Here is a 16,911-nt window from a genome sequence, read left to right as displayed (position 1 = left end):
ATTGACTCTACCTTCCTAGGCTTTGCCCAAGAGCCAAGGAATCTTTAGCTCGGTCTTGCAATGGATGGCGTGAACCCATTCGGTCTATGCTCAACTTCTTACAGTGTGTGGCCTATAGTCCTTGTCAACTATAATATCCCTCCATGGCTTTCTATGAAGAAAGGACATCTCATCCTTAGCTTACTCGTCCCTGGCCGCTACAAAGTCAAAAACAGGGACATGTATCTTTGTCCATTAGTCGATGAGCTTAAGATTTTATGGGAGGAGGGGGTCACTATGCAAGATATGAGTAGCTGCAATGGTCGGCGGTCGCCAATATTTGAGCCATTCTCGTGTGGGCAATGCATGACCTTTCGGGATTCGAAGAGTGCTCAGGTGAACAGGCCTCCGTTCTCGTTGGTAATATATATATTTTATCTCATTCAAGTAAGTATTCACTGGGTCGTGTGTTGAAACAGGTCTGGTTACCTCATGTTATCATGCATGTCCATTGTGTGTTAGATTCCCGAAGGTCACGAACCATGAAGAAGATGGTATATCAAGGACATGCTGCTTTCTTGCCAGAGGATCATGAACTTAGGGAAGGTTTCCTTGGATGACCTCCAACAAGTATGAACGCCGCAAGCTGGTATGAGCTAAAAATGGTCCACGTAGAATCACATCCAAATGGAATGCGGTGGTTCTCAGTTTTCTACGAGTCACACACTTGTTGGATCCCATGCATATTTTCAAGAATGTGGGCAGCTTGCTATGGGACCACATCACAGGAAAGAGAGACACTATAGGGGCACGAATGGATTTGAAGGAGGTAGGTAAGATGGAGGCACTTTGGCTGCAGTTGAGTGCTGATGGTCGCGTGCATCTTTCTCACGCTCCTTGAGTTTTGTCCACTAAAGAAGAGCGCATTATTGTGAAGCAAGTAGTCAAGTCTATCCGCACTCCGACGGGTATGATGTGTTCTCTCAGGTCTGCATTTTCTAAAGACGACCACGAATGGATTGTAGTAGGCGTGCGCATTTTGCTATTTGGAGTGTAGCCATTATTCATAATGCTTTCTCATTTGTGGTAGTTTGTACTACCGATCACGATCGTAGGATGTCTTACTCCAGAAATACGCGGGGCCATTTACAAGTTGTCGACTTTGGTGCAATGGATCTCACAGAAGGAGATTAAGACGTCCTCTATTGAATCCACGAGGCGGGGAACAGTGGAGACGGTCTGTCTCTTTGAGAAATACATTACCACCTTTATCCTCACGATGCAAATCCACCTCCTTGTGCATCTTGTAGATGAAGACGGTCTGTCTCATTGAGAAATACCTGCCCATCAGCATGCTCACGATACAAATCCACCTTCTTGTGAATCTTGTAGATGAAGTAAAGATTGTTGGACCTATCCATACGTGATGGATGTTCTTCTTGGAGCGCTTCATGAAAACCCTGAAAGTCTTTGTGCGACAACGAGCTCGGCCAGAAGGTAGCATGGCTAAAGGTTGGTTGGTGTCTAAGGAGCTAGTGCATATTTCACAATGGCTACCAACGGTGGATCCAGACAACGAAACTCTATGGTCGATGAAGGACGATGATAGACTGACTAGAGATGTGGTGGTTGGAAATGGGGTAGAAAAAAGAATAGATGCCTCAATGGAGGAGAAGGTGAATCACTTTTGTATGTTGCACCATGCCTCTATGGAGACATGGCTTGCCAAGTACCAGATCGCTAGGCAAGATCGTGAGGAAGCGCGATCTAAATTTCGATGTAGTACGCATCATCGACCGATTCGATATCCCAAGGGCATGGAGGAGATGCCACGGTTCATGTCAACGCGATGGTTGCATGGAGCTTTGATTGCAGTATCTTGTGAAGGGATAGAGGTCTCAAGGAAGGAGTGGAAATTCTCGAGGGGATGTAGTCCAAAGGTGATGAGGGGTTTAGAATTTGTCGTATCTAAATTTTATATGCGACATCTAATTTGAGTGTTTCAATGTACAGTACAAAATATATAGTGCAGCGTGGTCGCACGGATGGTATTTTCGCGTGGAGCATATTGAGAAAATGCGCTCCACAATGGACTGTGGTATCATGGCAAGGTTCGAGCAAGAGAGCCGGCGACGAGCAATGGGTCCAAACATGGTTGTGGATGAGATTGAGTATTTTGGAAACTTGCAAAGTATTGTTACGGTGGATTACCGTAGCTTCTCCATGATACTATTCGATGTGCAATGGTTCAAAGTGGTACTTGGAGCTGGAGCAACAGCTCGACGAGGTCCATCTAGATTTCTCAAAATAGATTCTGAAAAAAAATGGACGGATTTGCGCGACACCTTTGTGTTACCGACCCATTGTGAACAGGTGCATGGACTCATTTGTTTGCTAATTGTATTACGACATGGTTTATGTCACAATGGTTTGAACTCTCTTGTATGTGTTTGTGAACAGATAATCTTCTATTCAAACCCCTGACAACCTCGATGGTGGTATGTTATACCTTCAACTCCCTGAAGTGCGAGTGTATATGATCAAAGCGATGTTCCAAGCATAGATGAAGATAATATGCAAATAGAGGGGTCGATATTGCAAGGGGTGGAGACCATCGAAAGCTTGGAGCCAGCATCGGCCCTAACAATGATGGAAATACAGGAGTCCAAGATTTCTTTGAGAACACGGTGGACTCATCCTTTTAAGGTGACATGTCTATCGACCTTCCAGTGTATGCGGAGTTGTGTCAAGAGATTGACATGGGACCATAGGATACTTCATACTTGGAGCATCCACTTACTCAATTCATTGACCAATCACTTATAAGGCTACATAAGATATGCATTTTAAGTAAGATTTTTTTTTTGATTTATATTATTGTGCTTTGTATGATTTAAATTGATTATTCTAACATCATTTTTTGTCTGTGCCGGTGATATTTTCAGGATAAGTCGAGGGATGAGCGATGAGGAGTTACAAGATATCTTCACATGCATATCTCCGGACCAGATGGCGAGATTCAGAGATATGGTAGACCAAGAGCTGTCTCGGTCTTCGTCAGGGTGCTCTGCTAGATCTACTTCAGCGCGATCGGATGCTTCAGCTTCGAGCAGACGAGCTCGATACTCTAGACTTGGGCCAGAGGGAGGGAGTGCTTTGGGGTTAGGGGGATGCTGTAAAGATACGGATGCAGTGAGTCCGCGGTCGACATGGGATATAGATGTGACTCCTCGCTCTTGTGGCCCTTCCAGGGAGCGTGGCTCAGGTGGATGTTGTGGAGGCATAGACATGGTGTCTCCATCTCATCGTTCAGCTAGAGTTGCATCACCTCAGGGATTTGTCACACCTGTGGGGATGTCTACTCCAGTTACTCCAGCTTTTGCTCAGTTCTCAGCAGGTGGCACCTCTATGGGTACCACTCCGAGAGATATTACCCCAGTCGGTACACAAGATGCACAGGGGTCTCCTGGATATTCCCAAGAGCGTGGACACAGATGGAAGAGGACCCATCTTAGGTAAACTCCAGGGGGATATGGATATCTAGTCGATGGTAGGTCAGGAGCCATCATCATGAATGATGAGGGGAGGAGGGTGATGGCTCGCATGAGAGAGTTGTGCCAACAAGTTTTTCGGCACAACGTCTTAGATCATTGGAAGAACATACCGGAGGGGAGCAAGAACTACATAGTAGCATCCTTGCATGAGGAGTTCCCGATTCCAGTCTCAGTAGATAGATTTTCTACGGGCTGGATCATGGATTTCATGCACGCATATATGTCACACAGACGATTCGACACACGCAAGGCAATTAAGAGTGGGGCTGCAAAGCCTGAGTGGTTAGATGCAGACGATTGGCGCCGACTAAGGGAGGAGGCTACAGATTCTTCAGGACGTTGGACTCAGCAGTGCGAGGTGGCAAGAGCACGACTCGAGGCTAGAGTGGTCCATCATCTTGGGAGTGGCGGCCACAGGGCATTTTTGGAGGACTTTGTAAGCTTTTCTTTTGTTTTGCTTGTTTATTTTTTTGCAATATCCTTTGTACTGACAATCATGTTTCTAACAGTTAGCATTTTATTTTCTTTGCAGCACTCCATTACAAATCGCGATCTGACTGGCCTTGAGACTCGATATACAGAGAGGCACGGTCTCACTTCATTGATTGACCGATTGTATAGACGCAGCGGCCCTGTAAGTCACTCATCTTTCTTGTTCGTAGTTACCATGTTTAATTAGAATGCATTATTGTATGGTGGACTAATGTGTTGTTTCTTTTTTTGCAGAGTCCGTTCGATGCTCCTTTGTGGCGGGACGAGCTTTCGGAGGGCGAGGATATGTAGCTCGCCCTTGGATCCATAGAGCTCACACACCTTTATTTTTGGGTCTCTTGATCTATGTAGACATTTTCTATGTATTAGTGATATCTTGTCATGATTGTACCAATTTCTTAATATGCAATCATGTATTTATTTCATGTATTAGTGTTATGATTTCAGTATACATTGTTTTTGTTTGCAAGCGCATTGTACACAGTGCACAAACTATTTTGTATGGCTCTAATAAAGCACACAATGCTATATGTGCTGCCCTGCCACAAATTTTTTTCCCCCCCTGTTACCCTCGCTATTAGTGTCGCAAATTTTACTACTCGCGTCGTTATTGGCGTCGTTATTATCGTCGCAAATCGTCGCTATCAGTGTCGGTATTGGCGTCGGTATCAAATGCGACGCTGATACCGATGCCAATATCGACGCTTATAGCGATGCTAATACTGACTGTTCTATGGCATCGCCAATAACGACGCTTTTTGCGACGACGGGGGCAAATTTTGTTATTTGCATTTTCGTCGCTTTTAACGTCGGTATAAGGCCTATATTTTGTAGTGTAGCTCACCATTCTGAGAAAATGTTTTGAACGGTGTAAGTAGTTCTGCATTACTCTCAATTCAAGGAAATTCAACTTTGGAGTGCCCTATGGATTGTTGTTGAGCTATGTGGTTAGCTTGGCTAGTATTGTGACCAATCTTAAAAAGATAAAGATTATTATTGCTATGAGTTTGACACGTACTCCTAAAGAAGTATATAGATTTTTGTCCATTAGTAAGATATTATTGACAATTTATTAATGCAGTAGCTGAGAGGACATTGCTATTGACGAATTTACTATCCTTTAAGTGTTTGTTTGTTTGGAGTGATCCATGTTAAGTATCATTTGAGGATGTGAAACAAGAATGGGAAAAAGCACGAGTTCTAAAAGTACCTAAAAGAAGTGAGATATTTTATATATTATCAGCATCTACTATGATGTACAGTATGAGCTCTACTATTTAGCCTAGATTTAGGAAGAGAAGTGATATTATTCGATTGTGTTTGTTAGTCACAAATTGGGGGTCTTTGAGATTAATTATACCTACATGGAGAAACCATGCCTTAAAATGGTCTTTGGCAACAAAGAAATTTAGGCACTACATCATGTATGAAAATCATTAGGAGAAATATGGACTCTCTTTTTTGCCCCTTAAGGAGTGAATAAACAAATATAGGCCTAACCAATGAGAGAGCTGGGATTCCAGATTCATGTAACATGAATCTTCTAGCCATATCTTGGACCAAATCTTCCCTTAGCAATAAAATAAGGGAAAATGTGGGGACTACAATGCTGTCACTTCTTGGAAGTTTGTGCCTCGAATTTTCATTTTCTTATTTTTTATGTTTGACTTTTCTTTTCTCCCCTTTTCAATTTCCCCCTCTTTCTTAGGCGGAACTCAAATTTGTCATATCTCTTTCCCCGCTTCTTCTTTCCTGACGAAATTTTATAGCCTCACTGTTGCTTGCCGTGTCTGTAACCCTGTAAAATTTCATTTGCTTTGCACAAGCACAGAGAGAGTTTCATGTGTTTTATGAGAGCAGAGCTTGTTTTACCAAAGCCCTAAGATTCTCTTCACAAAACTCAACAGGTATATTTTTCTCTTCCATAGATGTTTTATGGTAAAGTTTTATCTCGTTTGGAGAAAACCTGTGCAAGTTATGTGCATTCTCTGACATGTAATTTCTTTTGTTTTGATGCTCTAGGAGTCTCTTACAGTCAAGAATAGTGATATTTTGAACACTCAACTTCTTCTTCAACATCTTAGGGTTTCTCTGTAAACAAAGTTACAGGTATATTGTCTTGTTTTTTTGTTACTCCACTATTAAATTTTATCTCGTTTAGACAAAATGTATACAAGTTACATGCATACTGAGCTTTCCTTTGTTTTTTTACTCCAAGAATCTCCGATGGTGAAGAACAATGATTTATTAAGAACTCAACTTCTACAACATCTTTGGGATTTTTTGCAGAGAAAGCCACAGGTATATTGCCATTTTTTACTGTTGTTCCATGGTTAAATTTCAACGCATTTGGACAAAGCCTATATAAGTTATATGTATGCGTTGACCCAAGATTTCTTTTGTTTTTGTACTGCAGGAATCTGTCAGTGAAGGAACAATGGTCTTCTATAAGTCAACTTCTTGTTCAACATATCTAGGGATCTTTGTGAAAGAAATTACAGGTACAATGTTTCTTTTTTAAATTGATCCATTTAAATTTAATTTCATTTGGAGAGAACATTTGCAAATTATACACATGTTGATAGGTAACTTTTGTATTTGGCTGTTACAGATGTCTTCACAGAGGAAAAATATCAGTAGCATACTTGCAGTGGAGGTCTTCAACAGGAAAGATAATGGCGGTAATTGGATTTGTGATAAGTATTATAAGTTGGATTGGATTTTGATGCACCCAAGTACTCGAGGGAGTTTCAAGGTCAAGCGCAAGGATGTTGCAAACCCTAGCAAACATTGGAAAGGTAGAATTCTAGAGTTCAGAAAAGTGTTTAATGGCACAAGTGCAGTAATAGAAGTGTTGATTCAACATGTTTATACGCATAAACAAATCTCTGTACACGACGAGAACAACATTACAAATTATAAACAAAACAATAAGTTGTTAAATTTTATCATTGATTATTCTTTTGTATCAAAGTTGTTTTTAAAAGTCTTTGCAGTATTCTAATTCAGTCTTGTTTGATTGACAGCTCTATATCCATCGACTTTGCATGAATGGCAGAATGTGGAATGTTTAAGCGGCAAGATACATGTTTGGCATGAAGAGATAGGTTCTTTGATCTATGATAATACCTCTGCAAGTCAACTTGCCACTCAAAATATCTTTTTTTATAATTCATTGTATGTGGTAGAAAGCCAGAGATTGCAGCATGTCCCATTGCCGCCACTGTCTAGTGGTGAATGGTTCATTGGTAGCTTGGAGTTGTCAGGAGCTTGCAAGTTGAAGATAAAATCTGACATCAATAGTGCTATGAAACCCACCACAGGCTCCAAAGATGTGCATCTTAGTTGGTTTATTCCATTCTCATTGTTTGCACATTTGTTTGGTTCATGTGATGTTTTGAAGAAAACAAAGATTACTTATCAATGCAAGTGTCCATCCGAGGAATGGATGAGTCAGCTATTGGGTGAGTCTTGGCAAGTCAAAAGAACACATTTTGATGAGATGATTGAGTGTAGGGTCAACCAATCTGATATTACATTCAGGTAAAACTTTTTTACTACTTTGCATACCTTGATTTAATTGACATAGGTCTCGCTTAGATGAATTGTTATGTTAGTCGCATTCACTTACCATTATTTTTATTTTTATTACATGTATTTCATTGCTAGACAAACTCTGTGCGTTCGCTTTCGATATAGAAGATGGCGACTTTTGCGAGAGGAGTGGATCAGCTTGGATCACGATATCCGAGATGACACACATACAACGCTCGTAGATGTGGTAATCTTGTGGAGTGGTTATAATCCTTTCGTAGTCAGCGCAGAGAGTCATTGGCCCATTTATTTTCTGAGACAAGAAATCCAATTAATGTCCAGTGAGCCCCTCTACAACTTCTATTTCAAGTTAGATAATAGAAAAGTCAGGACTCGTAGTGAGCAATCCATGACATGTAAACAATGTGCTTCTCCACATATCCTTGAGATAGTGGAATCCTTGTAAAACAACTTTATAAAGAGCGAATACATACCTTTTTTGAACTTCTGAGTACTTTAAATTTTAGTTTACTGTGATCCAAGCATGCGATAATACATACTGTAATTACTCAATCGTGCAGTTAAAAATCATAATTAAATTGCATGTTAGAGTTCTATAATCTATAGAATATTGTCTTTGCACAATGATATATTGTAACACATCTCTGCTGCTCATTTCTTAAATTTTAATATTAAATTGGATCCAAAGGGAATTTCAAGGCCTTTTAGATTTATTTTCTTTAAAAATTTATATATTTTCTCTCGTTAGACTTGAATATACTCAGCGACCCAAACATATTCAAGGATATAATAATGTAGAACGAAGCGTTTGTCTGTATGAGTAATTTTAATAGTGACTTTAAAGTAATGAAATAAAGAAACTAAGGTAAGAGTTTTAATTTGAAACTTTAGAGTTAATAACTTTATAAAGAACCTTTATTTAAAACCCTAGACACATAAAAGCTATAACTCCAAACTCATTTTCACTTTCATTCTCCACTTCCCTACACTTGTGCTCTCCTTCCTTCTCTCTTTGTGTGCCATGGCTACCACTCCCGCCTTCGCCGCATGGATCAGCTCCACATGCTACGCGCACATAGGGGACCAGATATACCCTAGGTTTTGCGTGACCTTGAGTCTAGAGAGCTCGCTTTCCTCTCTAGACCCTGACTCTAGTATACTAGCATTGTTTTGTGATGCAGTGAACCCTCTCACTTGCTCTATTCTCGACTCCACTCTCAGGTGGATTCCCATGGATTTTTTGTATAGTTTGCGTGCCGGATCCAGCCATGCAAAGGTGATAAGTCGAGCCCTGGTGCATGTGGGGCAACATCTCCGCACTAGAGCAGTGCCCACCTCGTCACATGACCACGTCACGATGGATCTCATTGAGAGGGATGCCGCCTTTGCCATATATGTTATGTGCAATGAGGTGCAAGAGGACAGTGACGAGGACATCGACACACCCTCTCGGCCACTACTAGAGTACTTTGAGAGGGAGCCTGAGGAGATCACTCTCGATCTGAGTGTTGAGGCAGCACAGAGCTTGGCCATTGTGCACCCACCTCCCTGCCCTGATGAGATGCCCACGAGAGAAGAGCCACCCCTCTCTTCTCTCCATGCTATCACCATCGAGGGGGTGGAATATCTACTCATGCAAGATGTGCTAGAGTTGTTGGAGCTTAGGGAAGAAGAACTATACTGTATCATGGTGCGTGATGCACCTAGTGATTTCATAGATTTTGATTTATAGGATGCCCCACCACATGTTGATGAGGTGGCTCATTATGATGGCACAAGCATCGATGACATCTCTGCCACTGTGAGCATCCAGGAGCAGATTGAGGATGCGGCGCCACAGTATCAGATCTCTGATGAGGAGTTCGAGCGGTTGCAGGAAAGCCTTTTTGGTCCTCGACCCGACTATGCAGTGCCTACCCAGGAGAGAGACGAGACCTGGATGCTCCATTACAGCAGCAGATAGATGATGCAGAGAAGGTAATGTTCTCGGTTTCCTATGAAACTTAACCAGTAGGGCCTCTAGGGCATCGGGAGTGCACACATGTGTTTTTGTCGGGATCGGCCCCCTAGATGTGCCCTGGCCGGAGGCTCGCGTCTGGGGGCCTGAATCTGCACCCGACAAAAACACATGTGTGCGCTCCCGATGCCCTAGAGACCCTACTGGTTAAGTTTCATATAAATATGATTTATATATCTTCAGCACACTCCATGCATAGTGAGTCTGATACTGAACTTATGTGTTGCAGGAGATTGTCTATATAGATGAGTTTTCATCTAGGCAGGGTGGCCGATCTAGTAGCCAAGGAAGGGTGCAAGACTCTGCATTGAAGGAGTACGTTGGGCAGCTTTTCAACGACATTATTGTATTTCATAAGACATGCTCCCCTGCTTTTGCCGAGAACTTCTTGAAGTTGAGGGCACTAACAAAGGCTGGGCCCTTCAAGACCATCTCGACCAACTCCAGCCTGGAGAAAGTAGTGTTGCTTCGACGTTCGAAGCTACTCTACTTATTCACGAGTACTAGGTCTGGCCCACTTTTCTCCATGGTGGCCCATGGCATGGTTGCCAGTGTTGAAGACCCCACTGTCATTAGACAGGAACTATTGGGGCAAAATGTATTGTTGCCTATGATCAAGAATAGCTCTGACCATGGGGAGCCTAGCTCGAAGAAGCCTAGGAGAGAATAGATGTACTTATTGCCTACTAATATCGCATCACTAATGTACTGCACTTTGTAATCTTCTCTTCAAGTAATGAAAACCGATGTTTGTTGGATTCGTGTGCAATGTAGTTTGTGACACGTGTCATTTACTGTTGTTTTTTTCTTGAATGCTACGTTTATTTGTCGCATTTATACGTAACACAATTCGTACCCTAAATTTAATACGCAGTGCTTTATCGAATTCGTGCACAACATGTATTTGTTCGAACGCATGTAACGATAACTCAACGACGTAAATAAAATAAATATCAAGCGACTAAACAAAAATAAGACGCACCAAAAACTTTTTATTTGTATTAATAACAATTTTACATGGGATCCATTACAACCAAGGCTTTACAAAATGTCTTCAGAAGCTACATTCCATGTGCTTTTGAGTTGTACACCTCTATCCTTGCTGACCTCCGTGAGGACTATCTTTCCATTGCCAAAAGAACCTGACTATCCGCAGATCCCTGTCGGTGACGGTGATCCTCCTTGCATGCACCGCTACATAGACTGAGTCTCCAAATAAGTCGATGAGGTAGGCTTCAGCAGCTTCTTGTAGTGCGAGGAGGGCCTGGGCAGTCCAGCGATCCGGTTGTTTCACACGTGATGTATTTGGAAACTGGGTCCTGTTGTTCCTGATCAGTATGCCCTCCATGATCTCCCGCACCAACTTCTGGAATGGAGCCTTTGGTATCAGGAGGTGAGTGGTGTCTTCTGGTAGTGGCGGATCTCGCAAAGAGCCACTGTGCCTGGCTTCCATTGACGCTTGCGATGGTGGCGTCGTGGTGGTGGTGGTGGAGCTGGAGGACATGGCTGCCGTATGGAATTTCCAGGGGGGTATCTCCGGGCCGCTTGCTTGGTGCGTACCATGTCTTCCAGGAGAGAGAACTCAGAACTCAAAAGTAAAATGTGTAAAATGAGGTGAAACTTTAAACTTATAGCCAAACTTTTCAAAAACCCTAAAATTTTAATTAATGAATCCACGCTTTGGAAGAATGTCACCAGTGCTCCGATTCACATGAAATTTTACCTGTAGACTCCTCAAGGACACATCAACCACCCAAAAAAAAATTGGCCCCAACAGAAGCCTCTGGATCACCTGTCCGGAGGCTCACGTTTGGGGCCCTGAATCCCCAGATTGAGGGCCCCAGACGCGAACCTCCGGACAGGTGACCCAGAGGCTTCTGATGGGGCCAAATTTTTAATATAAATGAGTTTTTCTAATGCCCAGCATGAGGGTGAAGTTTCACTAGATTCCGATTTATAAATTTGACGGTTCAATCTTTTTTTGAAAATGCGTTAACTGCATTATACTGCACTGATAAGGTATTGTCAACCTCGCAACTGTAGATTACATGTACTGATAATGAGTGTGCGCAATTGCAGATTAAATGTATTGTCAACCTCGCAATGTGAAACATTGGAAACTTAAAAATTGACAAAAAATAAATCATGGGTAAAATGGAATATCGCATATCGGATATACTGTTGCCAAACCACTAAATATAGTAAGGATATAGTGCATCGGCCCATGTACAACCGATCACCAATGTGTACGTGGTTGCACATTGAATTTATCCTCAACAAAACTACTTACAAAATTAGAAACTTGAAAATTCACACAATGGAAACATGGTCAAAATAGAATATCACATTTTGGATTTAGCATTGCGAAACTATGAAATACACGGTAGATAGTGCATCGCACCAAGTACAACTAGAGCTAGGGAAAATTTAGCTCCATTTTGCAGGCCACTACTATCAAATACTTGAAGGTCTACTAGAAAGATAATCCAAAACTAAGCTCCTTACAATCTATAACCAAACCTGAGCTAAAAACATAGATCCAATTACAAGGTAGCTTCTCAAAGCATATTGTTGACATTAAGATTAAATGCATCCTTGTTATTGCGGATCTTGCGAACAAGAACCAGATCTATGGGCTTAATAGTGATACGTCGGGCATGAATGGCTAAAAGTTGACCATCACTCATTAGATCAATCAAGTAGCTTTCAGCTGCTTCTTGGAGAGCAAGCAAGGCTTGGCTTGACCATCGCCCCACATTCCTTGCCTGGTTCCTCGAAAAGAACTTGTGATGATGCCCTGACTGTAGATCTTGCAGTATTTCTCGCACCAACCTGGAGAATGGTGCCATAGGAATAATCAAGTCGGCACTCTTCTGGAATTTCCTTATCTCGCGTAGCGCAGCTGTGCCTGGTCTCCATCTTCGCTTTTTATGTGTTGGAGGGTGTGTATTACGAGCTGGAGCAGTAGTGGGAGGTGGAGCAGCTGGAGCATGTGGACCACCATTTCTGGACAATGGCGAACCATCATTATCGACCACACTAATCATTATCGACCACACTAGGGCCACCATTGTTGGCCACAGTAGCGCCACCATTATTGGCTACAGTAGGGCCACCGTTATTGGTCACCAGGGTATCTTTGTCACTCACAGTACGCTCACTAGATTCGGAAGAGTGTTGAGCTCTTGCTTTCGCAGGCGCCTTTTTGATAGGAAGCTTGGAACGTGCCATGGCTGTGATGATGAAGGATAGAAAGGTGGAGGCTAGAGTGGAGAGCAATGGGAAAAAATGAAAGGAGAGACGACTTACATACGAAACTTTCAAACTTACTATGGTGTAAATGAATTTTAAATTTATCATTTCATTTCATTTCTCCACCCCATCCCTACCTCTCTCTATCTCCTGACACCTCCCTCATGCCCCCCCTCTCTCTAGGCCAGTGAATGTTCCAATGTTTGGAATTTTCATATCTTTTTCTTAGGATTTCAAAATTGACTTTTCATAATTAAAAAACAAAGTTCGAAATCGACTTTGAAAAACATAGTGACAAACCTTTGAAATTTTAAAGAAAATTTATAAGACATCTCATGTTAGAGATATGAGTATTGATGTGTTATATCCTTGGGACTTGTGCTCTCTTGTGGACTCTAAATGCATCAAAATTATTATCTTTATCTAGGTCTCCATTTTTTGCCATCTCTCTCTTGGGTTGCCAACCATTCTGTGTGCCGTTGTCTAGCTGTGCTGTTTTCATATCTTGCTTTTCTCACTTCATATATTGCCCTACTTATAGATTTTGCTTGAGATGTTTTGGACTTCTTTTCTTTTTCCTCGTATCGTATCTCTAGTCTCCTATACCACCATTGGAATAATTACCTGATAGAATTGGAATCATTGATGCCACCTCCATGATCAGTTGCCTTTTGAAAAGCACAGCGAGCTTGCCAGTGAGATCTTTCCATGCCTTGAGTTGACCATATTGCCAAACTTCCTTAATTTGCAAAGTATGGACCATGTGCTTCAAGTATATGCTGCACAAGAAAAGAGATTAGAAACACAAAGTAATTTGAAATGATGATTTTTTTTTGCAATGGTGATAATACTGACCATGTAGTGTGTTATGCTATTTGTAGTCCATGCCTCCACCATGGACTTATGAAATTTAGCAGCTGTCTCTTTAAATGCATTGGCATCACCATCCATAAACCTCAACTTCTGTAAGAGAGCTGTTAATCTATCTAGGTGTATCCACACTTCTGCCTTCGCAATCCTCGTTTGTCCCCCATTGCTCCAATCTGAAACAGCAAGGTGCAACTTTTTCCATGCTTCGTACTTCTCTGGTTGTTTTACTAGTATATTGCTTTCTCATCTCGAGGTGGAGATAAAAACTTCCTAGCCTTGGGTCCGCCAAAGCATGGTTTACAAGGAACATTTCCACTCTTCCCCGATTTTTTCTCATCCTTTTTTATTTCTACTTGGCCTCCGTGCAATCCAACTTCAGAGAGGTCTTGTTCTACCTTCTTGCATGTAGCATCAGATTCTGACACGGGCTACATCTTGTATGCAAAGCATATATATTCATATACTAGCTTCTCAATTATTCTAACCAAACAATGCAATGTGCAAAAGTGAACCCTTGTTAGTGGTATTTCCAAAATAGGGCGCCAGTTTGGATCCACTGGAATTAGCATTCCATTTCTCATGACTTTTGGATCACGTGTCGGAGCACCCTGTTATCCTGCCTTGGCAAGCCATTCTTTCTTTCCATCTTTCCCTTTCTTCCTAGTTTGCATGCAGTATATGCATGGAAATTTTGCATTTGCTGCATTTGATAAACCAAACATACACTTCAATGTTTTTAAATCACCTGCAAGATGCCATTCAACTTGATAGTCCCCAAACCCTCAACGTGTAAAATTGCTCCATTATTTTGCTGTTGAATAACACTAGGTATATTAGTGAGGTTAAAAAAAACTTTAAGTACTTCATGGTCCTCCTTTGGTACTTCAAATGCTACAAGCCACCATATTTCATTCTCAGATTGTACACTGAAGTATAAAGGATGTTTTTCATCGATGTTGGGATCCAATGCTCCATTCATAAGTGTTATACTCACATGCTCAAGTTTTTGCCCCTTGATAATCTCACTCTCATCAAGTTTGAGGAAAAACTTAAGCTTGCCTCTACATTCTTCCATAGACATATTGTAGAACTTGACCATAGCAATCTGAACCCTACATATATCCAATACAAAGTTGTTGGATGCATTCAATACAAAGGCAACTTCTTTTGAACCATACTTCAATATGTGTGTGTGTTCCAGATGCGTAGGCTCACCAATTAGTTCTAAAACTTTCTCATTTAGTTGTTTTCGAGCCTTCTTCACGTGAAATGGTTTTGGCAGAGGCATTACTTGCTTAGTATTGAAGACTTGCTTAAAACCTGTATCCAATTGTTGATAGAGCATACTATATGACTCAGAATTCATTCCCACCTTGTCACATAATCCCTGAGCATCTATAGCAATAAACAAGTTGCTCACATCCCTAAGACGTTCACTAGCAACACCATCCACAATGTCCCTGAATTTACGATTTTCCAATGCATTTTTTACCATATCCTTGCTAAGGACTTTGGCAATAGTATCATTCTCTGCATGAGGAAACATATTTCTCATTGTAGTAGATTGAGCATATATCCGTCTATGATATTGTCCACTTCCTTTGGCTAATTGGTGAATTGGTTTAACGGATCGGATGCGCCGACGTGCCTTTTTGGTTTTTAAAGTGGGCCCAATCTCCAAAGTTTTTGTGAGCTTCCTCTCTATGTTTGGATTCTCCTTTTCCAAGTCATTGACTTTAGACTGTAACTCCATATTCTGCACATGTGTAGCATGCATAGCATCTTCAATGACAGACATTGCTTGTTGTAGGTTCTGGTTCTCTTTATCCTTCTCAGCCAATAATCTATCCTTTTCCATCAAAGACTGCATATTCCCTTGTAATCTTGTCTGCATATTTGTCAAGGTTTGATGAGCCCCTGCTAATCCTTGTGTGACAAGTTTACATGTGTATCCATACAATCATTCATTGCCTTCACAAGCAAACTTTACAAATGATGTAAGCCCTTCAAATTGTGGTGGCCTTCGAGTGAGTGGATCGGGTGGATAAATGCATCCATCAACCCAAAGGTCCACATTTTTTTTCCCTACATTTCTTTCCTGTTGCATCCTGCATCTTATTGCATCATCTCTTTCCATAGTTCTTTTGAACATTGGTGCATATTCATCCTCCAATTGAAAGTGAATATCTCTCTTTCTCTTGGTACATCCTGCACATGCATTCTGCAAAAAAAAAAAATGCAAATGTTAACTTGGATTAACATTCAAATCGCAGAACTACACCCCTTTGATTCACTATATCTGTGTTTTTTTAAAAACCCAGTTGGTTCTTGTCTCTTTCTCTTACTTTCAGTCTTGATAAACCCTAATCAACCCCTAATCAGCCTGTAATCTTGGCTTTTAATCTACCTCTAATTAGCATCAAATCTTATCTTCTGTTCTATCCAAAATATTCTCTCTCTCTCTCTCTCTCTCTCTCTCTCTCTCTCTCTCTCTCTCTCTCTCTCTCTCTCTCTCTCTCTCTCTCTCTCTCTCTCTCTCTCTCTCTCTCTCTCACACAACAAAAATTCATCAAGGAAACCCTAAACACATTCATACCAAAGCTTGGCTAGTGGAAAACAATAACATCATCTTATCTTCTGCCCTAATTTACTATCTGTCACTCTATCACTTATTTTCTTTGTTCATCTCACACAGTCCTCTCTGTCCCCCCCCTTCTCCCCTCCTCTCTCTCTCTCTCTCCCCCCCTCTCTCTCTCTCTATGAATTGATGCTTAAGGATTGAACAACAACTGTGAAGAATAATAACATCAAAAAGATTAAAAAAATAAAGATACCTCCATTATCACTGGATTTCTTGTAGTATAGACTGTTGAAGACGGAGATTTCTTACTGCATATTTCTGAAGAGGAAGATGGCTTGTAGCAGGGTAGAGTGTGTTGTAGATAGAGATTATTTGATTTCAACAAATGGTATCAAAACTACTCCTCAATGCTACTTCAGAAGAACTCGTATGCAAGAAACCATATTCTGGAGGGAAAGAGAAGAATGCACAAAAATTGGGACAAAACTAGAGCTTTCTGAGGGAATGAAAAAATGCCCAGAAATAGGTATATACTTGTCCAAAAAAGATGAAAATTTACAAGGAAACTCTCGAGTCAAAAAGGTGTCTCTGGGTAAAAAATAATCTTAAAA

Source organism: Lygodium microphyllum, chromosome 8 (assembly GCF_053477565.2).
Source record: "Lygodium microphyllum isolate KBCC chromosome 8, Lygodium_microphyllum_v1.1.10, whole genome shotgun sequence".
In the NCBI taxonomy this organism is placed as follows: domain Eukaryota; kingdom Viridiplantae; phylum Streptophyta; class Polypodiopsida; order Schizaeales; family Lygodiaceae; genus Lygodium; species Lygodium microphyllum.
This window is presented reverse-complemented; position numbering follows the sequence as displayed.